This window comes from Bactrocera neohumeralis, chromosome 4 (assembly GCF_024586455.1).
Source record: "Bactrocera neohumeralis isolate Rockhampton chromosome 4, APGP_CSIRO_Bneo_wtdbg2-racon-allhic-juicebox.fasta_v2, whole genome shotgun sequence".
Taxonomy (NCBI): Eukaryota; Metazoa; Arthropoda; class Insecta; order Diptera; family Tephritidae; genus Bactrocera; species Bactrocera neohumeralis.
This window is the reverse complement of record NC_065921.1, coordinates 51,934,013-51,961,989: the sequence shown is the minus strand read 5'-3', so window position 1 is coordinate 51,961,989 and position 27,977 is coordinate 51,934,013. Positions and strand designations below refer to the sequence as shown.

Genomic DNA, 27,977 nt, shown 5'->3' with positions numbered 1-27,977 from the left:
TTATGGCTTTTTGTCAACTTCAGTAAAATGAAAACGGTTAATCAAAAATGCGTACACTCAAGAAAATCGACTTTATACCTAACTGTGAGATTTTGAAATTCTTCCAAATGCACTGGCGTTATGGATTTATGTCAACTTCAGTAAGATGAAGAAGGTTAATTAACTTAAATATGTGAAGATAATGATTTGAAGCAAATCCATGTCAATTGCTAAATGCGTATATACAAGAAAATCGACTTTATACCTAAATATAAGATTGTGAAATTCTTCCAAATGCACTGGCGTTATGGATTTATGTCAACTTCAGTAAGATGAAGAAGGTTAATTAACTTAAATATGTGAAGTTAATGATCTGAAGCAACTCCATGTCGATTGCTAAATGCGTATATACAAGAAAATCGAATTTATACCTAAATATAAGATTTTGCAATTCTTGCAAATGCACTGTTATGGCTTTTTATGGCTTTTCAGTATCAAGGTTAATTAACTTAAAATGAAAAATTTGGTTAATCAAAAATAAATGTATATACAAGAAAATCGACTTTATACCTAAATATAAGATTGTGAAATTCTTCCAAATGCACTGGCGTTATGGATTTATGTCAACTTCAGTAAGATGAAGAAGGTTAATTAACTTAAATATGTGAAGTTAATGATCTGAAGCAACTCCATGTCGATTGCTAAATGCGTATATAGAAGAAAATCGACTTTATACCTAAATATAAAATTGTGAAATTCTTCCAAACGCACTGCCGATATGGTTTTATGTCAACTTCAGTGAGATGAAGAAAGTTAATTAAGTTAAATATGTGAAGTTATTGATTTGGAGCAACTCCATGCCAATTGTTAAATGCGTATATACAAGAAAATGATTTATACCTAAATAATTGCAAAATGCGTATATACATCAACTTCAGTAAAATGAAAACGGTTAATCAAAAATGTGTATACACACGAAAATCGACTTTATACCTAAATATGAGATTATGGAATTCATCCAAATGCACTGCCGTTATGGCTTTTTGTCAACTTCAGTAAAATGAAAACGGTTAATCAAAAATGTGTATACACAAGAAAACGTTCAACACCAAAGAGGCAAGCGCAAGACAGAGCAACCCGATATAGCGCAAGCGTCAACGACGACAGAGGCAACGTTAGACGAGAACGTTGTGAGCAGAACGAAAGCGATAGAATGACGACGGCACGCTTTGCAACAAACTTTCGCGACGTAGAAGACAGCATTCGTAACTTTGATGGTACTAATTCTATGCCTATTGAAGTGTGGGTAAATGAATATGAAGAACAATCCGAATTAATGCGATGGGATGATTTTCAAAAGTTTATTTTTGGAAAAAAGGCATTAAAGGGAATTGCGAAATTATTTGTAGCAAGCGAACGAGGATTGAATTCATGGAACGCGTTGAAAGTAGCGCTGCTAACAGAATTCAAGTCCACTGTAAACAGCAAGCAGATACACGAATTGCTCGCTCAGAGCAAACGAGGTAAAGCCGAAGATGTTTTTGAATTTTTTTATCGGTTGAAAGACATTTCGTCAAGAGGGCATATTGACGACGACGCTCTAATGCAATATGTGATAGACGGAATAGACGGTAAAGCAACAAATGAAACAATTTTGTATAATGCAAAAAATATAACTGAATTCAAAGAAAAATTGAGAGTGTACAAAATAATGAGCGAAAAAGAGAAGAGAGAGACTATAGTGCATGTAGAGACAATTCAAAGAAGAAGCTAAAAGAATTGCTTTGTTTTAATTGTGGTGAAAAGGGACACGTTTCAAAAAATTGCCAAAATAAAGAAAAGGGTAGAAAATGTTTTGATTGTAACTCGTACGGCCATATTGCAAAAAATTGCAATACAAAGAAAACAAGTGACCCAGTCAGAAAAGTAAACACGATTGATGCAAAGAGCAATATAATGCATAAGACGGTAAACATTGGTGGTTGTAATTATTTGGCTCTGTTTGATACAGGGAGTAGTGCGAATATTATGAGCAGTGAAATTTATAATAAATTAATTAATCCACGGTTGAACAGTTGATCAGTACAATTGACAGGTTTTGGCAAATCAGCTAGTGTTAAGCCGTTTGGCCAATTAATGCAAACCATTGTAGTAGACAATGAAAAATTTGACTTACTTTTTTATGTTGTGCAAGCAAATCACCTTGATGTAAATGTAATAATAGGTGCGGATTTTTGTTTAAAGGCCGAAATTTTAATAAATCCATCTGGTTTAAAGATAAGAAAACTTTTAGATACAAGTCAACATGAAGAACTGTCAGTGCTTAATATTGACGTGACTGATGAGAATGAGTATGTTGACATATGCGATACGGTGAGTGCATCGGCCAAGCAAGAAGTGTTTGAACTTATTTTAAATTATAAACCCTTAAAGTCGAAAACAACAAACATTGAAATGCGTATTATTTTAAAAGACGATTTACCAATATTTTCGCGACCACGTAGAATGGCGTTATCTGAACAAGATATCGTTGACGATCAAATCGATGAGTGGCTAAAAAATGATATTATTGAAGAATCGAACTCTGAGTTTACTAGCCCGATAGTTCTTATTAAAAAACGTGACGGTTCGCCGCGACTTTGCGTAGACTTTCGTAGAATCAATAAGGTAATTGTTAAATATCGTTTCCCTTTACCATTAAGAGAAGATCAGTTAGACAGACTACAAGAGGCAAGAGTATTTAGTACCATTGACCTCAAAAACGGGTTTTTCCACGTGCCTGTTGCAGAGTCAAGCCGAAAGTATACGTCGTTTGTTACGCAAAACGGCCAATATCAATTTCTGAAGGTGCCGTTTGGGCTGTCAAACTTACCAGGCGTGTTTCAACGACATGTAAACGCTATTTTCAGGCATCTGTCGCGCAAAGGTATTGCTTTGCCTTACGTTGACGACGTTATTATACCTTCTAAGGACGAAAACGAAGCTGTACAGAATCTCAAAGAAGTCATCAACGTATGTAAAGAGTATGGCTTAGAATTAAATTTGAAAAAATGTAGTTTTTTAAAGACGCGAATACAGTTTCTTGGTCATATCATTGAGAATCAAAAACTGTACCCATCTACAGAGAAAATTGATCAAGTAATTAGGTTTAGAACTCCACAAACGTTAAAACAGTTAGAAAGTTTTTTGGGCTTAACCGGATACTTCAGAAAGTTTATCCCAAACTACGCAGTAATTTCAAAGCCGTTGTCGAATTTAACTAAAAATAACGTAAAGTTTGTAATTGGTATACAAGAAGAAGCCGCAATCAATCTTCTGAAGAAACTTTTAACTGAGAATCCAGTACTGAACATATACAACCAATCGTACGAAACTGAGGTGCATACAGACGCTTCGATATATGGATTCGGTGCAGTTTTATTGCAGAAATTACCAGACGACTCCCAGTTACATCCAGTATATTTTATGAGCAAAAAGACGACAGAACTTAGCGAAAGTATACTAGCTATGAATTAGAAATATTGGCGGTGATTGAAGCTCTGAGAAAATTTCGAGTTTACTTGTTGGGAACACATTTTAAGTTAGTCACCGACTGCAACGCTTTCACGAAAACCTTAGAGAAGCAGAATTTGTGCACGAGGGTTTCACGTTGGGTTCTTTTCTTAAAAGAGTTCGACTATACCGTTGAGCATCGTGCTGGACGGCGTATGCAGCATGTCGACGCGCTCAGCAGATACCCGATATTGACGATAACTAAAGATGACGCTTGTGTTGGCATTGGTAGAGCACAAGCAAACGACGAAAAATTAAAAGCAATTAAAGAAATTATCAGCGATGAAACAAAAACATATGAGAATTATTTTCTTAGAGGTGATATTTTATACAAACTAGTAAACGACGTTGAGCTGCTGGTAGTTCCAAAAGCAATGCAAAGGCAGATCATTAGCAATGCGCACGACAGAGGTCCTTTTGCGGCAAATAAAACAAAAGAATTAATTTGTAGATCTTATTATATCCCACAATTGGAAGACAAGATTAAGCAGTACATCGAATGCTGCATACTCTGTATCATGAGTAACCGTAAACGAGGCAAACAGGAAGGGTTTTTACATCCGCTTCAAAAAGAAGACGTTCCATTATATACTTACCATATTGATTTCTTAGGTCCACTAGATTCAACACATAAAGACTATAAACACATTTTAGCCGTTATAGATTCTTTTACTAAGTTTTGCTGGTTATACCCAACGAAGTCAACAACGTCGAAAGAAGTAATTACACGGCTTAGCAATCAAAGTTCATTGTTTGGCAATCCAGCGTATATTATATCTGACAGAGGTTCTGCTTTTACCTCTCAAGACTTTACTAAATATTGCGATGACGAAGGCATCAAGTTGGTTAAGACGACAACAGGTTTACCACGAGTTAATGGTCAAGTTGAGAGACTGAATGCAGTCATTATCTCAGTCCTCTCTAAGCTAAGCATCAACGATCCATCTAAGTGGTATAAGCACGTTAGTAAAGTACAACAGGCGATCAACTCAACATTCTGCAGAAGCATAGACGCAACTCCTTTTGAATTATTGATTGGTACAAAGATGCGAACTCGAGAAGATATTCAGTTACGAGACTGTATCAGCAAAGAATTTTTAACCACGTTTTATGACAATCGAGATGACTTACGAGCAAAGGCAAAAACAACTATTTTGAAGGTACAAAACGAAAACAAGAAGACATATAATCTACGGCGTAAAGCAGCACGACAGTATAAAATCGGAGCACATGTAGCTATAAAGAGAACGCAGTTTGGTAGTAACCTTAAGCTGAAGCCAAAATTTTTGGGTCCCTATCAAGTCGTTAAGGTCAAGCACAACAATTCATATGACGTTCAGAAGATAAGCAGCGGTGATGGTTCAAAGAATACAACGACTTGCGTAGAATATATGAAACCATGGTCCACGTCCAAAGACGACGCAGATAGCAACGAAGCATCCGAGACGGATACTTAGTCAAAATGGCCGAATGTGGGAATCTAAGGTGAATGGGCATTAGAAGAAGAGGAAGATTAGAGAAAACGGCAAGGAAAGAAGTAGTTGTAATTCAAATCGATTGATAAATGTGTATATACAAGTAAATCGACTTTATACCTAAATATAAGATTGTGAAATTCTTCCAAATGCACGGCCGTTATGGCTTTATGTCAACTTCAGTAAAATTAAGAAAGTTAATTAACTTAAATATGTGAAGTTAATGATTTTAAGCAACTCAATATCGATTGCTAAATGTGTATATACAAGAAAATCGACTTTAGACCTAAATATAAGATTGTGGAACTCTTCCAAATTCATGGCCCTTATGGCTTTATGTCAACATCAGTAATACGAAGAAGGTTAATTAACTTAAATATGTGAAGTTTATGATATGCAGCAACTCAATATCTTTTGCTAAATGTGTATATACAAGAAAATCGAATTTATACCTAAATATAAGTTTTTGCAGTTCTTGTAAATGCACTGCCGTTATGGCTTTTTATCAACTTCAGTAAAATGTAGAAAGTTAATTAACTTAAATATGTGAAGTTAGTAATTTGAAGCACCTCATTGTATATTTCTAAATGCGTACATACTACAAGAAAATCGAATTTATACCTAAATATAAGATTTTGGGTTTCTTGCAAATGCACTGCCGTTATGGCTTTTTATCAACTTCAGTAAAATGAAGAAGGTTAATTAACTTAAATATGTGAAGTTAATGAATTTAAGCAACTCAATATCGATTGCTAAATGTGTATATACAAGAAAATCGACTTTATACCTAAATATAAGATTGTGGAACTCTTCCAAATGCATTGCCGTTATGGCTTTATGTCAACTTCAGTAGGATGAGGAAGGTTAATTAACTTAAATATGTGAAGTTAATGATTTGAAGCAATTCAATATCGATTGCTAAATGTGTATATACAAGAAAATCGACTTCATACCTAAATATAAGATTGTGGAACTCTTCCAAATGCACTGCCCTTATGGCTTTATGTCAACTTCAGTAAAATGAAGAAGGTTAATTAACTTAAATATGTGAATTTAATGATTTTAAGCAACTCAATATCTATAACTAAATGTGTATATACAAGAAAAATCGACTTTATACCTAAATATAAGATTGCGGAGTTCTTCCAAATGCACTGCCGTTATGGTTTTATGTCAACTTCAGTAAGATGAAGAAGGTTAACTAACTTAAATATGTGAAGTTAATGATCTGAAACAACTCCATGTCGATTGCTAAATGCGTATATACAAGAAAATCGAATTTATACCTAAATATAAGATTTTGCACTTCTTGCAAATGCACTGCCGTTATGGCTTTTTATCAACTTCAGTAAAATGAAAACGGTTAATCAAAAATGTATATACACAAGAAAATCGACTTTATACCTAAATGTAAGATTGTGGAATTCTTGCAAATGCACTGCAGTTATGGCTTTATGTCAACTTCAGTGAGATGAAGAAGGTTAATTAACTTAAATATGTGAAGTTAATGATCTGAAGCAACTCCATGTCGATTGCTAAATGCGTATATAAACGAAAATCGACTTTATACCTAAATATAAGATTGCGGAGTTCTTCCAAATGCACTGCCGTTATGGCTTTGTCAACTTTAGTGGGATGAAAAAGGTTAATTAACTTAAATATGTAAAGTTAATGATCTGAAGCAACTCAATAACTACCTTATACATACGCATTCATCAAGCGATATCGAGTTGCATAGAAACATTACATTGTGTTATTGCAGTCGTCGTTAAGCCATAACGGCAATGCATTTAGAAAAATTTCACAACCTTATATTAAGGCTTAAAATCGATTTTCCTGTAACTTGCTTATACACATTTAGCTGTCAATATCGAGTTGCGTGGAAACATTATTTGCACGTATTCGAATTAATTCAACTTCTTCATGTTATTGAAGTTGTCATAAAGCCATAACGGCAATGAATTTGGAAAAATTTCACAATCTTATATTAAGGTTTAAAATCCATTTTTTTATATGTATATACGCATTAATCAATCGATATCGAGTTGCGTGGAAACAATAATTTCATATACTCGAAAAAGTAACTTTCTTCATGTTATTGAAGTTGTCGTCAAGCCAAAACGGTAGTGCATTTAAAAAAAATCCAGAATCTTATCTTAAGGTTTAAAGTAAGTTTCCTTGTAAATTATATATATGCATTTATCAATCGGTATCAAGTTGCGTGGTAGCATTAATTTCACATATTGGAATTAATTTAAAATCTTCATGTTATTGCAGTTGCCATCAAGCGATAATGGCAATGAATTTCAAAAATCTCCACAATCTTATATTAAGATTTAAAATCGATTTTCATATAACTTTCTTTTACACATTTAGTTGTCAGTATCGAGTTGCGAGGAAACATTATTTACACGTATTCGAACTAATTAAACTTCTTCATGCTATTGAAGTTGTCATAAAGCCATAACGGTAATGCATTTGGAACAATTTCTCAATCTTATTTTAGAGTTTAAAGTCGCTTTCTTGTAACTTATATTTACGCATTTATCAATCGATATTGAGTTTCAAGGAAACAATAATTTCACATCCTCGAACAAATTAAGCTACTTGATATTATTGCAGTCGTCACGAAGCCATAATGGTAATGCGTTTTGAAAAATTCAATAATCTTATATTAAAGTTAAAAGTCGATCTTCTTGTGACTTGCTGATACACATTTAGCAATCGATATCGAGTTGCATGGTAACATTAATTTCACATATTCGAACAATTAAACCTTTTTCATATTATTGGAGTTTCCATAAAGCCATAACGGAAATGAATTTGAAAAGACTCCACAATCCTTTATTAAGGTTTTTAGTCGATTTTCTTGTAACTTATATATACACATTTAGCAATCGATATCGAGTGTCGTGGAAACAATAATTTAATATACTCGAACAAATTAACCTTCTTTGTGTTATTGCAGTCGTCATGAAGCCATAACAGCAGTGCATTTGGAGAAATTTCATAATCTTATATTAAGGTTTAAAATCGATTTTCCTGTAAGTTGCTAAAACTCTATCTGATTCTGTCAGTTCAGTTAATGTACACGAAGCGAACTGTTTGTCTTCAAATCAGCGACAGAGAACAACTTTGTATCACTAGTGATCAGCTTATACCTGATTTGTTTATGAACGTTCGTATCACCAGAAAATACCCAAAGTGATGCAAACTCATGCTTCAATGATTGAAATGATCAACGGAGTTTGGTTCGTATAAACCACTGATTTACTAGTGCATTTTTGTTCTATTTCAAATACATATGTTTGTATATACATGTATATATGTACATATCTTATATATATAAAGGAAATTCCATCGAATACATACATACAACTAATGTATGTATATACGTACATATGTACGTTCTCGATAGAGTTTCCATTGTTTACGCTTCGGAAATTTGTAACATACGCACATTTTCAAAGCTGATACATTTTTTGCCCCACATGATTCAAATCAGTCCAACAGAACATTGTTGTTGTTTGCTGTACTCATAGATTTACCCATAGATTTACTCGAAAACTTACAAATAGCTTACCCAAAGTTTCATTTCAATTCAAACAATTGTCACAACGCTATGAACTGACATGATACGATTGCAACCGAAGCCAACCAAAAATACTTTTACACGATCGTGATTGCCGAAGAACATATTGTTCGTGTTGCATCAGGTCAGTTGACGCTGGCAGATACACGAATTGATTAACAATGTTGTCTATGCTGATCTGAATTGATTGGATTGTGTTTTTGGCACGACTGTTTGTTTTGATTTTATCATACTCGTTGCAGCTACCTGTTGCTAATACACATTTAGCTGTCAATATCGAGTTGCGAGGAAACATTATTTCCACTATTCAAACTAATTAAACTTGTTCATGTTATTGGAGTTATCATAAAGCCGTAACGGCAATTAGAAATGGATATCGAGTTTCGTTCACATCCTCGAACTAATTAACCTACTTCGTGTATTTGCAGTCGTCATGAAGCCACAACCATAATGCGTTTGGAAAAATTCCACAATCTTATATTAAAGTTTAAAGTCGATCTTCTTGTGACTTGCTTTTACACATTTTGCTGTTAATATCGAGTTGCTTGGAAACATTATTTACACATATTCGAACAGATTAACCTTCTTAGTGATATTGCAGTTGTCATGAAGTCATAACAGTAGTGCATTTGGAAAAATTCCCCAGTCTTATATTAGGGTTTAAAATTGATTTTCTTGTTACTTGCTGATACACATTTAGCAGTCGATATCGTGTTGCGTGGAAACCACAACTTCATATACTGGAACATATTATCCTTCTTCGTATTATTCGAGTCGTCATGAAGCCATAACGGCAGTGCATTTGGTAAAATTTCACAATCTTATGTTAAGGTTTAAAGTCGATCTTCTATGCACATTCTGATGCACATTCAGCAATTAATATCGAGGTGCGTGGAAACATTATTTGCACGTATTTGAACTAAATAAATTTCTTCATGTTATTGGAGACGGCGAAAAACTCCACATAAAGTAGAAAGTCGATTTTCTTGTAACTTATATCGGGTGATAAGAGCTTGATAATTAGGTGGTCCATTCGGAAAGTCCAATTTTGGGCAACTTTTTCGAGCATTTCGGCCGGAATAGCCCGTGGAAACATTATTTGCTGGCTTATTTCGTATTTGAACTAAATAAATTTCTTCATGTTATTGGAGACGGCGAAAAACTCCACATAAAGTCGATTTTCTTGTAACTTATATATATCGATATCGATGATTTCTTGTTAGAAAAAATTCAAAGCATACTGAGCATCTTTCTCTTTGCCACCATGTCTGAAATCCCACGTGATCTGTCAAATACTAATGCATGAAAATCCTAACCTCAAAAAAATCACCCGATATATATCGATATCGAATTGTGTGGAAACAATAATTTCATATCTTCATCTTTATTGGTGTAGACACCGCTTACGCGATTATAGCCGAGTTAAGGACAGCGCGCCAGTCGTTTCTTCTTTTCGCTACGTGGCGCCAATTGGATATTCCAAGCGAAGCCAGGTCCTTCTCCACTTGTTCCTTCCAACGGAAAGGAGGTCGAATGCGATATTCGCAGTGACCAACGCGCAAATGACCGTAAATCTTTCGCAGAACTTTTCTCTCAAAAACTCGCAACGTCGACTCATCAGTTGTTATCATGGTCCAAGCCTCTGCACCATATAGCAGGACGGGAATTATGAGTAGAGTTTGGTTTTTGTTCGTTCAGGCCCATCCCAAGTGAATGGCAATCAGAGAACTTTCCTCACTTGCGTGAACACATGAAATTCCGTTTGATTCTTTCGCTTTCCAGTACACAAATAAAGAAGTAATTAATAATGGGTTGTCAAAAAAGTCTTGCGGTATTTCTATTGATTTTTTTTTTATTTTTATTGAAATTGAAATGAATTTTTGATGACTCATGCCCAGCTCTTGACCGATGCTACGGCTGCTACGGAAATTTAAACTGTATCGGGTCCATAAACTGCACAAATTTTATTGGCGGCTTGAGATGCATTTTTGCCTTTATCGTAGTAGTACTGTAAAATATGCCGTATTTTCTCTTTATTTTGCTCCATGTTTGTGAAGCTATAACTCACGAACGACTTAAAACAAACGACAATCAAACACGTGTTAGCGCGTGAAATGAGCTTTCCAAAAAGATATAGCATGACCCGATGCGACGAATAAAAGTAGAACTACGCGCTTTCAGCGCCAACTAGCGGAAATACCGCAAGACTTTACGCATATAACATGCTCGGTTGCAACCGAACTTAGCCCTTCCTTACTTGTTTTATTTTAATATATTGCATTATTATATTCAATCATGCATTTTTAATCATTTTTATTTATAAAATAACTTTAAATAATTTTGTCCGGTTTTTGAGACCAAAAGCTCCTATGTGCGTCGGCCAGCTTATCAAGTTCTTCGTACTCACGCATTTCGGCCTCTCTCGTCTTTTGTCTGCAACAACGTCTCGCTTTCCTCTACAACTCTCGGTATCTTGCGCATCCCGCACGTGTTGTGGTCGATTGCGAAATCATATCATCGTACCAGCTGTTCTTTTGCCTTTTCGTTCAATGGTTCGATTTATTTTTTTCGGGCATTACCCCTGTCGGTCAGCTTGTCTAGCTCTTCATACTTATGCATTTCGGCCTCTCTCCTTTTTTATCCTCCCGGTATCTATCCCATCCCGCACATGTAGTGGTCGACACATTGCACAACACGATCGATCTGGTTCATCTGGATAGCTTGATGAAATCTCCAAGCTGGAGTCTAGTACTCATAGAAGACATCTTTGGTCACATCGTCCTTCTTTTCCGTCGGGCAAGGGCGTGGGTAGGCGTTCATCCACCAGTCTCTCTCCTACCACGAATTATAATCCTTTATATGGCCACTGTAGTAAATGCTACAAGACCCTACAGGCCTCAGTCTTTGCCCGTCCATCGCATCCTTGGGGAGGGATATTTCGCCTTCTCACTTTAGTTTTTGGGCTACGCAGAGGATACTTATGTAATTATATGTATATAAAAGAATCGTTTCTGGTCACTACTAAGCGAATGGCGCTTTCCTCACTTGCGTGAACTATGGTAAGCAATGCTATTCGCACACTTGGAACTTTAATCATTTTTACCGCTCACCTATCCAACTTCGACAGTTGACTGGATCTGGTAGGTTCTGCCATTTCGCAATTGGAATGGCTGGAGCGTCGATTGTGGCTGAGTTAACAACATCGCGACAATTCGAAATCCCAAGCGAACCCAAGTCCTTCTCCGTTTGGTCTTTCCAGCGGAGTGGACGTCTTCCTCTTCCTATTGACCTCTAATGTCAGTTCTGTTTTGACATTTGTGTAGTAAACACATGCGAAATATACATAAATAAACAAGGGGACACTGCGTTTTTTTTTTTTTTTTTATAGTAGGGGAAAGCATCGAAAGCTGAAGTGCGGAACTTTAACCCGCTAAACCTAACCTACTCCCAACTCAGGACTCTCCCACGGAACCACCGGCTAGGTATTACTTCGTGGGAGGGACAAGACATTTAAGTCTCCTCTATTGCGCGGACTGACGGACGCCTAGTCTGTTGAAAAGATCTCAGTTTATTCAATGAGTGTCGTCAAGTTATCGACCGTAAAACTACCACCGAGTGTGGTTTTTAGCTGTTCTCTTGTATTCGAAAATCGAGGGCAATGAAATAATACATGTTCAGAGTCTTCTATATGCTCTGTACACGTCGGACAGTTCGGACTAATGTCATTGTGGAATCTGAAAAGGTAGCTTCTAAAGCATCCATGTCCACTAAGTATTTGGGTCAGATAGAAATCTAAGTCGCCATGTCGTCTGTCTATCCACGAGTGGATGTCCGGTATAAGTCGATGGGTATGAGTAAAACTTCTGTTTTTTCCTCCGCCCGTTTCAGACTCATAGATAAGAACCATTGGCGTAGACTATTTAAGCACTCATTATATTTATTTCTCAGGTCGGCTAATTGTTTGGCGACTGCTACCACCATGAGGTCGTCCGCTACATAAGCTACTAGTTTCACGTCTGTTGGTTGCTGTCTTCTTAGCACCCCGTCATACATAAGGTTCCATAATAGTGGGCCTAACACTTAGCCTTGTGGTACTCCACTTGAGGTAGAGTAGCTCGTGGTGCCTTCGTCCGTCTCAAAACTCAGCTTTCTATTTTTAAAATAGCTCGTTATTATGTTTATGAGGTACTCTGGGGCCCGTATTTCATCCAGGGCTTTAATTATGTCTGCCCATTTTGCTGAGTTGAACGCATTTTTGACATCCAGGGTAATCAGCGCACAATACTTTTTTGTGCCACCTTTCCATCTTTTGCCACTTACTGCACATTTCGCAATATCGACGACTTATCGTAGTGCGTCAATAGTGGATATCTTTTTTATGAAGCCGTATTGTCTCTCTGATAATCCGCCGGCTGTTTGGATAGCTAGTTCCAAGCGGTTTCTTCCAATACTTTCGTACACTTTCCCAATCGTGTCGAGCATGCAAACAGGTCGATATGATGAAGGTTCTTCTGGTGGCTTTTTTGGCTTTGGAAGTAGAACCAGACGCTGAATCTTCCACGGATCGGGGAACACCTCTTCTAATATGCACGCATTGTACATGTTAATAAATAAACTGGGTCTAAGAGTTATGGCTTCTTTAAGGGCTCTATTTGGTATACCATCTATTCCAGGCGCTTTAGAGTTTTTGCCAGTCAATAGTTCGTCTTCTGTGACTTATAGAGGTGGCTCCGTAGCTTCGTTTCTTTTAATGTAGGAAATAGATGCATGTGTGGGGATAACGCTTCGACAACATTTTTCATAAATGATGCGTTCTTAGGTTGCAGCGACTTATTTTTGAATTTCGACATACAAATTTTGTATGCCGATCCCCAGGGGTCTATGTTCGCTTCCTCACATTGCTTTTCGAAACAGAATCTCTTACTACGGATAATGGCTGACTTCAGGAGCTTTCTTTGGCATTTAAATGCTTCTCTGAGGCGGATTTCGTTTTCCCCTCCCTGGTTTTGTTGTGCGCGACGTCTAGCTGAGTGACAGAGCTTCCTCAGCTTGGCAATTTCGTCGCTCCACCAGTATACCGGCTTTCGATTGTTATTATATCTCGTCCTGCGCATAGTTGCGTCGCATGCTGCAACTAGTTCCTTCTGCACAGCGGATACTAAGTGGTTGGCGTCTTCGCCTGGTGCCTTTGCCGCACTCCAGACGCTCTCAAAGACGTCGGTATCAATTCCTTTTCACGCCAACTACGTTTTCGAGAGGGATTTCTGCGAGACAGTTCCCTTTCTTGGGAGAATATGGTCGCAATTTATGTAAATATCTGACACCTTCCACTTAATATGTCTGCTAAGCGTGTCGTTAGCAAACATTAGGTCTATTATAGAACCTTTATTACCCTTTTGAAACGTATTTTTTGTGCCATTGTTTGGAATCGTGAGGTTTGTTTGACTCAAAAATTCTAACTTCTTTGGAGCGGGATGAGAAAGCTTGTCCTTTGCAGGCCCATATTGCTGCCTTGCCACTTCTATCTTTACACCAAGTGCTCTCCGAACGCAGTCTATATGGTTCGCTTAGTAAGGCGACATGTATATTCTCTTCTTGAACTGTTTCTTTTAGCAGATCTTGTGCTGCAGCGCAGTGATTAAGGTTTAGCTGTAAAAGCCTCATTTTTGCATTGTTTTCATCATTTGTACGTACTTCGGACATGTCGTACTTAAGACGGAGTGCTCTCTTTGCAAAGGATACAACTCGGAGCATTTTTGCATACTTTTGCTACGTGCCCTGCAGCTCCGCAGCGTGTACAAAGGGCTGACCGATCAGTCTGACTGACACATTTGTGTGCTATATGACCCAGTTGGAAGCACCTAAAACATCGGGTAATGGGTGAGTATTCTCTAAGACGACAGATAGACCACCCTATCTTCACTTTGCCCAATTTTAGTGCAACTTTAGTGTCTTGAGCGCGCAGACAAATAAGAGCTATTTGTGTACCACCTCGGGTTTTCCTCATATTTTTGACGCTTGATTTCTCCAGGTTTTGGAACCCACAATCTTTTTTTAGTGCCTCGCATATTTCTTCTGGTGTTGTAATTTCGTCTAAGTCCTTACACACTATTGTAACGTTATGGGTTTTTGGCTGTATCAGCGCCATTTCACCCACCGCTCCCTCTAAGACGGTTTGAAATGATTCGGCTCTCTTGTCTGCCTGGCCGCGCTCTAAAAAAATAACCCTGGCCGAGCGAATACCCGGGGTGACTGAAGTAATATCGCGTAGTACTCCTTTCTGCGTTGGCGGCCTTCGGCCGCGCTCTAAAAAAATAAACCTGGCCGAGCGAATACCCGTGGTGACTGAAGTACTATCGCGTAGTACTCCTTTCTGCGTAGGCGGCCTTCGGCCGCGCTCTAAAAAAATAACTCTGGCCGAGCGAATACCCGGGGTGACTGAAGTACTTTCGCGTAGTACTCCTTTCTGCATTAAAAATAAAAAAATATATTGACTTTTTGTTATAAAGTGGTTATATTCTTTGGTTATTATGCATTCATATTCAAACAAAATTTAAGTTTTCGTTATAAAATTGATAAATTTTGATTATTATTTCTGTCAGCGATTTCCATTTATTTTTTATGATACATTGGTTTGTATATTAGGTGATGGTATATATAGTATTATATTTAAAATATGAGTTTGAGTGCATAATAACCAAAAGATATAACTACTTTATATCCAAAACTCAAATTTTGTTTCAATATGAGTGCATGATAACCGTAAAATATAACCACTTTATATCCAAAACTCATATTTTAAATATAATAATATATATATCGTCACCTAAAATACAAACCAATGTATCATAAAAAATAAATGGAAATCGCTGACAGCTACAAGAACCAAAAAAATTTACTACTTTATATCCAAAACTCAAATTTTGTTTCAATATGAGTGCATGATAACCATAAAATATAACCACTTTATAACCAATATTCAAACAAAATTTAAGTTTTCGTTATAAAATTTATACATTTTGGTTATTATATCTGTCAGCGATTTCAATTTATTTTTTATGATACATTGGTTTGCATTTTAGGTGACGATATTTATTTTTTTATTTTTATTTTATAAAAGCTTACATAATAATACAATTATTATACAAACTTAAGAAAATACGCAGCACTAGCATCATGGGCTATCGGCCGACTGGTTATGTTATATGCGTCGAAGAAGGTCGCTGTCTTTCAAAAAGTTGTAGATTTTCGAAATGTTGTTGCTAGAGGGATCCATCAATAAAATTATTGGATCAGTACTATTGAAGTTTGACAGTCTATGAGTTTGAAGTGCTGGACAATGTTGCAGAAGATGCAATAGATTTAAATCTGAATCACAAAATGGGCATTGGTTGATCTGAGTGATAATGGAGTGGCCAATGCGAAGTCTGATATATGGAATGATATAATTAGATGAAAGCGATGACGGAAAGGATGGTTTGATACGATTTGAATTTATTCTAGAGTAGTGGTGTCTGTAATTCATCCAATCAAGCGCCAATTTAGTGGATCTTTGTTGAATAATAAGCCGTTTTATATCACTCTTAACAAACAAGGCAGATGTAGTTGTTGGAGTGATGCACACCTCCTTAGCCACCGAGTCCGCAAAAGTATTTCCAATGATTCCAGAGTGACCGGGTATCCACATTATTTTTAGTCTATGTGCTAACGAAAACAACAGCGATCTAATGCCAATAATGACGTCATTGTAGTTACTGCGGTTTTTTAAAGCTTGAAAACACGATAGACTATCTGTACAGATGATGAATTTACCAAGGTTTTGTTGGGCATACTGGACAGCTTTGAGAATACCCGTAGCTTCAGCGGTAAAAATTGAACAAAATGGAAATAATAAACCATACGATATTCTTTGTTGGTTATCATCAACTACAGCAAAAGATGTATGCGACGATTTGGAGCCATCAGTATATATAAACTGCCAACCAAAAGATTTGAAGTGCGCAGATAATTCCAAAAATCGAGATTTATACACAGTGCTTGGAGTGATGGATTTGCGAAGAAAAGTAAGATCACTAATGAAAGAAGATTCATTTACTTTCCACGGTGGAATATATTTACTGCAAGGCAGCAATATTTTAAGCGGCAACTCATTGGTTTTAGCAAACAAAGCACTTTTAAAAATAGAAGACGGTATTTTAGGAGACCTCTTTCTGCAAAGTGATGATTGAAAGTCCTTTTTTATAGTAAAATTCTTGCTGAGTATGAGTTTTGAATAAAGCTTATTTAAGCTATCTTCCACTGCATCTTTTAGAGAAGGTAGGCCAGCTTCCGTCAGTATGTTTTTAATTGGCGATGTTGGAAACACTCGAAGAGAACAACGAACTGAAGAATGATAGGGCGCAGCAAGCATTTTTAGATGATTCTTAGAATGATGTCCATAAATTTCCAAGCCATAATTAATTACAGATGAGATGAGGGCTTTAGTGACGTTGACCAGTAAAGCCGAGCCGATGAGTGAGCGCTTACATGAGAGGTATTTAATAATATTTAAATTAACAAAAAGTCTTTTTCTTATATACTGACAATGTTTCTTAAATGTATACTTAGAGTCTAATACAATACCAAGGAACTTAATACTATCTGTACACAAAATGTTTGTATTATCAAATGTGAGCGTTGGGATAGTACATTGATGTTTTTTACAAATATGAAAAAGTTTCGATTTAGGAAAAGATATTGATGTGCCTGAAGTAGAGGACCAACGAGAAAGACGCAATAAAATTTCAGAGAAAGTAATTGTTACTGAAGTCAAATTTGAAGTTTTTGAAAATAAAATTAAATCATCAGCATAAATCTGATGCCGGATAGTAACAAAATCAGATAGAATGGTACTGATTTCATCAAATGCAATAGTAAATAGGATCACCGAGAGCGGTGACCCTTGTGGGGTACCATTATCTAATGGTAGAACAGAGGATGAAACATTGGATATGATAACACTTAATTTACGGTTGGATAGGAAAGATTTGACAAAGTTAAAAATACGAGAACCCACTCTCCACCTACTAAGCTGTCTTAACACTACATGAATCCCAATCCTGTCAAATGCTTTTAGGAAATCTAAAGAAAGAATAGAAACATGATTTTTGTGGGACAGAGTATCAGAGATAAAGTGATCAAGGTGCAGGAGAGCATCCAACGTACCCTGCCCCCTCTTGAACGCAACTTGGTTGTGCGAAATGAGATTATTAGATTGAGCATACCAGGCGAGTCTAGTAGCAATAATCTTTTCAATCAATTTACCAAGGCAAGGAAGAAGGGAAATGGGACGATAACTGCTGACCACACCAGGAGGTTTACCAGGTTTTAAAATAGGAATAATCGCGCTAGTCTTCCAGAGGACAGGGTAGTTGCCACTGAGAAAAATACTATTGTAAAGTTTGACTAGACGGGATATAAGGAATGGAGGAAGGTGCTTGATGATAAGGTAAGAGATTTTATCAATGCCAGGAGTTTTGCCCTTGACTGACGAGAGGGCTAAATTAAAATCAAGTTCAGATATATCGGCATCTAAATATTCAGCTGATTGAGATAAGGTGGAAGGAGGAAGGTAAGGAGAGCAAAGAGAAGAAAGTTTACTAGAGGAAAAATCAGAAGAGAAATTGGAGTCCAAAGAAATATTGGAAAAGTGGGTGGCAAACTCTAAGGCTATATCTTTGGGATATAGTAGAGTGCCCCGAGGAGTATTTAAATAAGTGATAGGAGAAGAAGGTGATAAACCAGCCAGTCTTTTCATATCAGTCCAGATTTTTCTAGAATCCGAAGAAGAAGTGATATTATTCGTAATTTCTTGGAAACAATGAACCTTAGCAGCCTTAGCTTTATGGCGAAAAAGTGCATTGGATTTTTTGTAAGCTATTAAGTTTGCACTAGAACGTAAACGTTTAAATTGATGCCATGCGATCTGTTTCAGATTTCTTAGTGCAGAAAGCTCATTATTCCACCAAAGAGGAGCAAGCTTGACTGGTTTAGAAGAAGAAAGGGGAAAAGAATAGTTAGAAGCAGAACGTATAATTTTTTGGATTCTAGAAGCCTCTTGATTTATATTGGAAGAAAAGGAGAAATAACGTGAATGCGAAAAACAGGCTTCTTCAAACCTATCCCAATCAGCCGAATCAGTTTTAAACCGAATCCTGGGCTTAAAAAATGAATGAGGGCGAGAAGTAGATATTTTGGAAAGGATGGGAAAATGATCACTGTCATGGAGATCATCAATACAACACCAGGATATTTTTGAGGAGAGGGAGGCAGAACATATGGAAAGATCAATATTACTGAAGGTAGAGTGAGTGGAAAAATGGGTGGGGGAACCATCATTTAAAACAATGCAGTTGGATCTTAGTAAGGCATCCTCAATGCTACGTCCCTTGGAGTTAGCCGAAGCAGAGCCCCAAAGGGGACTCCAAGCATTGAAGTCACCACACAAGATAAAAGGATTTGAACCGGAAGGAATAAGATTTAAAAATTCAGTAGTAGAAAATGATTGATCAAGAGGGGAATAAGCACAGATGATTGAAATTTTATAGGGGGCGAGGATCTCAATAGCTACAGAAGAAAAAATTGAAAGGGGTATGGGAAGTAATACGTGAGGTAGATTTCTTTTAACTAGGATGGCAACTCCCTGCTTGTTGGTGGTGTTATGTGGGAGATTAATAAAATATCCCACATAAGCCCTAGGGGTAAAAGCTGAGGCATTATAAGATAGGTGAGTTTCATTCAACAGGATAATAGATGGATTGTACGATCCCATAAGTAACTCTAAGTTAATATAATTATTAACATAACCGTTAATGTTCCATTGAAGAAGTGTAATCATATCATATGTAAACTTATAAAAGAAAAAAAGTTAAGCTACGAATATTTTATTTAAACTAAATGTCTTCATTGTAAGAAGGAAAATTGGGTAATGCAAGAGGATCTTGCGAGCAGGAGAGGGTGGGGGAGGGTGTGATAGGACAGGAGGAAAGGATATTGAGAGGAGAGTCAGAGATGGATAAAGGGGAAAAGAGAGGGGAAGGAGAAGTGACAGAAGAGGAGGTAGGATGGGTTGGAAGGGATTGTTTAGATGAATTGATGTCTGTAGTTGTTGTTAGATTAGTTTTGGTAGGATTGTTGGATTTGTTATTAGGTGTTGTTTCATTATTGATTTGATAAGTATTGTTAGAAATTTTAGCTATAGAGGCAAAAGAGTTTGCATTAGAAGTTGTATGAGAAAATTGAATTTTATACTTGGTAACAGCTTCACGCATACTACATTTATAAATAGTTTTAATTTTTAATATTTCTTTGGATTGTTGATATTTAGGGCAAGTATTAGATGATGCCGGGTGGTCGCCCGAGCAATTTGCACACATTATTCTCTTACATTCAGTAGGTGGGGTATGATCGGAAGGAAGATTGCATGAGACACAAGAAGGTGAATTACGGCAGTATTTTGCTGTGTGGCCAATTAATTGACATTGCTTACAACGCATAGGATTAGGGTAATACGGACGGACAGTGAGGTTCCTCCAGGCAACATCAATTCTTTCAGGAAGTTTGTATTTATCAAAAGTTAATAAAACTACACCCGTAGGATTACGGGAGCCGTCAGCAATTCGTGAAAACTTATGTACAGCAGAAACACCCTGCTCCTTGAGACCATCAACAATATCTTCTTCTGATAAGTTATTCAGGAATGGGGCATATATGGTGCCTTTAACCGTATTCAAAGTATTATGAAGCTTGACATTGATATGACCTCCGCCAGGTAAAATTTTTGCAGAAAGAAATTTGCTAGCTGTTTTGTTGTTATTTACAAAGAGCAGTAGGCTACCATCACGTAGCTCAGTAACTTTACTTACTTCCTTACTGATTGCTTGAATACCTTTATACGTAGCGAAGCATGATAACGAATTAAGTGGCTTGTTGTCGTCCAGCGATGGCATGACCAAAAATTTTGGATCATCCGTGTTTGAGACTGGTAATTCTGGAAATTGGTCTAACGGGATCGGATTTGGTTTTTTTCTTTTCTTTTTCATTATTGGAGATAATAGGGAAAACCTATTATCCCCTAATTTGGTGGCCCCAGGGGCCATAGTAAACGCGAATTTTAGTTTAACAAATTAAGAAATTAAGTGATTGAAAAGATATAAAACGATAAAAAATTAATTCACAAACAAAGCACGAGCGTAATATAAACGCAGAACAAACCGTTATACCGTTTTAACAAACTCAATAAGCACAGAGCGAAAAGCAACCGGTTACGATGACAGTTCGACGGTGTATGAGGTGACGATATATGTATTATTATATTTAAATATAATAATATATATATCGTCACCTAAAATACAAACCAATGTATCATAAAAAATAAATGGAAATCGCTGACAGCTACAAGAACCAAAAAAATTTACTACTTTATATCCAAAACTCAAATTTTGTTTCAATATGAGTGCATGATAACCATAAAATATAACCACTTTATAACCAATATTCAAACAAAATTTAAGTTTTCGTTATAAAATTTATACATTTTGGTTATTATATCTGTCAGCGATTTCAATTTATTTTTTATGATACATTGGTTTGCATTTTAGGTGACGATATATGTATTATTATATTTAAATATAAGTTTTGGATATATCGGGTGATTTTTTAAGAGCTTGATAACTTTTTTTTTAAAAAAACGCATAAAATTTGCAAAATCTCATCGGTTCTTTATTTGAAACGTTAGATTGGTTCATGACATTTACTTTTTGAAGATAATTTCATTTAAATGTTGACCGCGGCTGCGTCTTAGGTGGTCCATTCGGAAAGTCCAATTTTGGGCAACTTTTTCGAGCATTTCGGCCGGAATAGCCCGAATTTCTTCGGAAATGTTGTCTTCCAAAGCTGGAATAGTTGCTGGCTTATTTCTGTAGACTTTAGACTTGACGTAGCCCCACAAAAAATAGTCTAAAGGCGTTAAATCGCATGATCTTGGTGGCCAACTGCCCATGCATCCCGAAAAATGCACTGTTTGGTGTGGTTTGTACGCTGGTGGAATCATTGGACCGTATTTTTTCAAAGATGCTGTTGGACGCAACGTTACGGTGAATGGCGATCGCTATCGTTCGATGCTAACAAACTTTTTGTTGCCAAAAATGGAAGAACTGAACTTGGTTGACATGTGGTTTCAACAAGATGGCGCTACATGCCACACAGCTCGCGATTCTATGGCCATTTTGAGGGAAAACTTCGGAGAACAATTCATCTCAAGAAATGGACCCGTAAGTTGGCCACCAAGATCATGCGATTTAACGCCTTTAGACTATTTTTTGTGGGGCTACGTCAAGTCTAAAGTCTACAGAAATAAGCCAGCAACTATTCCAGCTTTGGAAGACAACATTTCCGAAGAAATTCGGGCTATTCCGGCCGAAATGCTCGAAAAGTTGCCCAAAATTGGACTTTCCGAATGGACCACCCAAGACGCAGCCGCGGTCAACATTTAAATGAAATTATCTTCAAAAAGTAAATGTCATGAACCAATCTAACGTTTCAAATAAAGAACCGATGAGATTTTGCAAATTTTATGCGTTTTTTTTTTTTAAAAAAAGTTATCAAGCTCTTAAAAAATCACCCGATATTTTACGGTTATCATGCACTCATATTGAAACAAAATTTGAGTTTTCGTACTGTACTGTAACCTTACACTTTATTACGTAACATTATTATACATATAATATTACTTATACATATGTATATATAATATTATTATATAATATTACTAATACATGTATATAATATTACTTATTTGCTTAATAAATTTAAAAAACAAAATATCCATATGCATGAATAGAGGAATTTTTGCGAAAAAGAGGAATTTCAGCGAATTGCCTTGTCATCACATGGCAGCGCTCCATTTCTTCGTAATTTTTGGTAAACAAATGAGGTTCAAACGAGTGTAAAATGTAATTTTTAAAATAAAGATTTTTTTTATAAAAAACCTGCTAAAAGTGTAAAATGTGGATTTATTTAAAAGATTATAGTGTAATTTAATTTATTTGAAGAGAAAAATGTGAATAAAGTAGGTTTAACGTGGTGAAATAGCTTCTTGAAATGTTCGAATTTTGCGAATTTTTGAACTTTAAGGTCGAATATCTTTTTTAATCAGGAGGACTTCATCTTTCCAACGGTACCTTCAAATCGCGGCGCCAAAGAAATCGGAATTGTGCCAGCATTGTGAATTGAATGTCGTGTGTGTAATTAAAATTTTTAATACTTCTTCTTCTTCTTCTTAATTGGCGTAGACACCGCTTACGCGATTATAGCCGAGTTAACAACAGCGCGCCAGTCGTTTCTTCTTTTCGCTACGTGGCGCCAATTGGATATTCCAAGCGAAGCCAGGTCCTTCTCCACTTGGTCCTTCCAACGGAGTGGAGGTCTTCCTCTTCCTCTGCTTCCCCCGGCGGGTACTGCGTAGAATACTTTCAGAGCTGGAGTGTTTTCATCCATCCGGACAACATGACCTAGCCAGCGTAGCCGCTGTCTTTTAATTCGCTGAACTATGTCAATGTCGTCATATATCTCGGACAGCTCATCGTTCCATCGGATGCGATATTCGCCGTGGCCAATGCGCAAAGGACCATAAATCTTTCGCAGAATTTTTCTCTCGAAAACTCGTAACGTCGACTCATCGGTTGCTGTCATCGCCCAAGCCTCTGCACCATATAGCAGGACGGGAATTATGAGCGGCTTATAGAGTTTAGCTTTTGTTCGTCGAGAGAGGACTTTACTTTTCAATTGCCTACTCAGTCCGAAGTAGCACCTGTTGGCAAGAGCAATCCTGCGTTGGATTTCCAGGCTGACATTATTGGTGGTGTTAATGCTGGTTCCTAAATAGACGAAATTATCTACAACTTCAAAGTTATGACTGTCAACAGTGACGTGAGAGCCAAGTCGCGAGTGCGACGACTGTTTGTTTGATGACAGGAGTTATTTCGTTTTGCCCTCGTTCACTACTAGACCACAGAAAATTCCTTGTCCAGCCTCGAGAAAGCAGAACTAATGGCGCAGGTGTTGAGGCCGATGATATCAATATCGTCGGCATACGCCAACAGCTGTACACTCTTATAGAAGATGGTACCTTCTCTGTTTAGTTCTGCAGCTTGAACTATTTTCTCCAGGAGCAGGTTGAAGAAGTCGCACGATAGGCAGTCGCCTTATTTGAAACCTCGTTTAATATCGAACGGCTCGGAGAGGTCCTTCCCGATCCTGACGGAGCTTTTCGTGTTGCTCAACATCTGTTTACACAGCCGTATTAGTTTTGCGGGGATACCAAATTCAGACATCGCGGCATAAAAGCAGCTCCTTTTCGTGCTGTCGAAAGCAGCTTTGAAATCGACGAAGAGGTGGTGTGTGTCGATTCTCCTTTCACGGGTCTTTTCCAAGACTTGGCGCATGGTGAATATCTGGTCGGTTGTTAATTTTCCAGGTCTGAAGCCACACTGATAAGGTCCAATCAGTTTGTCGACGTTGGGTTTTAATCTTTCACACAATACGCTCGATAGAACCTTATATGCGATGTTGAGGAGGCTAATCCCACGGTAGTTGGCGCAGATTGTGGGGTCTCCTTTTTTATGGATTGGGCATAGCACACTTAAATTCCAATCGTTGGGCATGCTCTCGTCCGACCATATTTTACAAAGAAGCTGATGCATGCTCCCTATTAGTTCTTCGCCGCCGTGTTTGAATAGCTCGGCCGGTAGTCCGTCGGCCCCTGCCGCTTTGTTGTTCTTGAGGCGGGCAATTGCTATTCGAACTTCTTCATGGTCGGGTAATGGAACGTCTGCTCCATCGTCATCGATTGGGGAATCGGGTTCTTCTTCTCCTGGTGTTGTGCGTTCACTGCCATTCAGCAGACTGGAGAAGTGTTCCCTCCATAATTTAACTATGCTCTGGGCATCAGTGACTAGATCACCTTTGGGGGTTCTACAAGGGTATGAGTAAGAGTATCAAATAGATGTTATAATTTGTGCATTTTTGTGAAATATGTAATTTGTGCGTTATATCTACATATGTACATATATATGTATATATATACATACATGTGTAAATGTAAAAAATGTAAAATCTAAATTTAAACGAATTGTGCGGTTACAGTTATAATTGTGTCGACTTTAGAATACCGTCCCAAGATTTCGGGAATAAAATGGGTATGGTCGGATAGAGGAGGTCTTTCAGATCAATATTGCAATCCTTTAGTTTATGTTAAATAAATATAATTGAACAATAACTTTAATATTTAAAATAATTCACACAAATTAGTGAAGTGCTAGTGGACAGAAAAATGCGAAATATAAGTGTAAAATTAGTTTTAAATCGAAAAAATACGTTCTTCAAATAGTGGTCATTTTCAGCTTTAAACGCAAACATCTCGAATATTCCCGCGAGTATATCTATATATATTATTGAACTGGAGAACCTCCTCTATAACTAAAAATGTTCATTTGTTCGTCCAAGATATCTGTTCGTACGCAGAATATCTAAAATTGTTTAAAATAAAAACAACATTAGTGTTTCATAATGAATAAAAGTGAATATAGTTCGAATATATGTACATATACGTATTTCTGCTCCGAAGCAAGATTTTAAAAATTAAATTAAAATTAAAATAAAACTTTTCAAGCAAATGAGGAGTGTCTTTTAAAAAAAGGATATTTACATTTTAATTTTTTTAAACTATTTATATAGTCTTGTCCTTAGTGCTGAAATACACAACTTCTTTACTTGGATGTTGATCTCAATAAGATATTTCGCAAGTAAAAAAAAGGATAAATTGTGAGTCCTAAACAGAAATACTATTACTCAGTAAATCAGTAAATATTTCTCTTATAATGTTTTCTCATTTTATAAAATTAATTAAGAAGTAGATATTCTCCTTTAAAAAGACACTTCTCAAATATTGCATCAATAATATATCAGATTTAGGCATACTTGTAGGTAAAGTTTCAGAAAATGAGGTAGTTTTAAGTAGGTTAGATATTAAATATAAGTATTTTTCCATGCCTATAGATGATAAAATTCTTTTAGTTCCACTCATTCATCACCTTTTTTTATGATTTTTCATAGAATGAATTTCGATGACCTCGTGGAAGAAATGGATTCCGAACTGGAATGCTCACAACCGTTAAGCCCCCATAGAGGTTGTATTGAACCTAAATATTTTGCATTTTCTAATAATATTTTTTTTCAGATAAAGTGTTTAAAAAATGTCTTATAATCTCGTTTGCGCTCGTCTGGCGGACATGCAGGTATAATGTATTAATATGTAAATATATGTGACCTGGTCTACGAAAAGGGAGATAACGTGCGAAAACTAGTTTTCTGGGAAACAGCTGTTCTCAACTCATCTTCCTTCCGAATCAACTAAAAAGTGAAAATTGATTTTTTGACACCTAAGCCCCCTTTCCGTAGACCAGGTCACATATTAGTATTTGCTTTATAAAAGTACATTTATGTATTTCAGATATAATCCAGAAGTTGGATGCCATTGACACCCGTCTCACTGCCATTGAAAAGGCCCTAAAAGACAAAGCAAGTAACGCAGTATTACATTACCAAATTAAAACAAAAGCTAATTTATAGGTTGTCAAAAAAGTCTTGCGGTATTTTCGTTAGTTGGCGCTGAAAGCGCCTAGTTCTAGTTTCATTCGTCGCATCGGGTCATGCTATATCTTTTTGGAAAGCTCATTTCACGCGCTAACATTTAATTGATTGTCGTTTCTTTTAAGTCGTTCGTGAGTTATAGCGTCGCAAACATGGAGAAAAATAAAGAGAAAATACGGCATATTTTACCGTACTACAACGATAAAGGCAAAAATGCATCTCAAGCCGCCAATAAAATTTGTGCAGTTTATGGACTCGATACAGTTTCCATTTCCACCGCACAACGATGGTTTTAACGTTTTTGTTCTAGTGTAGAGGTGGTCGAAGATGCGCCACGCTCCGGAAGACCTGTCGTCGAAAATTGCGATAAAATCGCTGAATTGGTCGAAAGAGACCGGCATAACAGTCATAGCATCGGTCAAGAGCTGGGCATGAGTCATCAAAAATTCATTTCAATTTCAAAAAAAAAAAAAAAAACAATTAATAAAAATACCGCAAGACTTTTTTGACAACCCATTCTCTTTATTTTCTAGATGCCAGAAAAGGCAGAGGTGTGGGCACAAAGTAAACTATTGCGCGAATGCCGCGTCATAGCGGCAAAAACGCACCATTCAATTAGCCGCATCACCGGTGATTTGGTGGTCGAGCATTACGTGGAGCTCGCTTCGAAACTGCCCATGTCATCGGAAGAGCACGTGCGCTTCGTGGAAGACAAACTTTTTCAAAAGGAAAGCACGGATGCTATGGTAAATATTTCGTTTTTAAATATTATGCGATTGTAATATAATTTACCTTTTTTTTACAGATACGGCTAATATTGAAGTCAAAGGGCGCAAAAGGCAGTGTGGACGGCGTACTGCGTGGTATGTTTTCTGACGATCTAATGTACCACTACAATTTAGAGAGGCGCAAGGAGAAGGAATCCCTACTAAAGCTAAAGTACGTAGGGTTAGCTTTTGGTAGGTTTTTTTTTTACTGATATACATATATTTGAATGCCTTAACTTATAACGTTTCATTTTAGATATATTTCCTGACAAGGATAAAAACACTATCTGTGGGGAGCTCCGGAAATTTGTGACCTTAAGCCACAAACGTTTTAAGCAAAAAAGCATAAACTTAAGGCAAAACTAATATAAGTTTTCTTATTATTACTTACATATATTAGTTTTAAGTTGTAAATATTAGTTTTAAGTTGTATAAATTAGTTTTAAGTTGTACATATTAGTTTTAAGTTGTAAATATTAGTCTTAAGTTGTATAAATTAGTTTTAAGTTGTACATATTAGTTTTAAGTTGTACATATTAGTTTTGAGTTGTAAATATTAGTTTTAAGTTGCACATATTAGTTCTAAGTTGTAAGTTGAAGTTTCTAATTTTACTGATACAAATATGAATTTTTAGAATTATAATTTTTATGCTGAAATAAACTTGTAATAAATTTGTATTATTTTTCTGCCGAATGTAATAATAATAGGCATTTTATTAGTTTAAGTAAATATTGCATTATTTTGATTTTATTATTAAATAAAGCGAAATAATAAAAAAAAAAACAGGATTTTATTTAAAAGAATTGAATTTGCTAGAAGTAACAAATGGGTAACAAATAATCTTGTTACTGCTTATTCCTACTAACATGTTTATATGTTATAGGTAACAAACTGATGACCAAAATAATAACACTAACAGATAT

General features: G+C 36.4%; 1 pseudogene; it reads left to right on the top strand.

The window, feature by feature from the left end:
- Positions 1-1,192: 1,192 nt before the first annotated feature.
- On the top strand, positions 1,193-27,424 carry LOC126755751 (uncharacterized; annotated as a pseudogene).
- Positions 27,425-27,977: the final 553 nt, after the last annotated feature.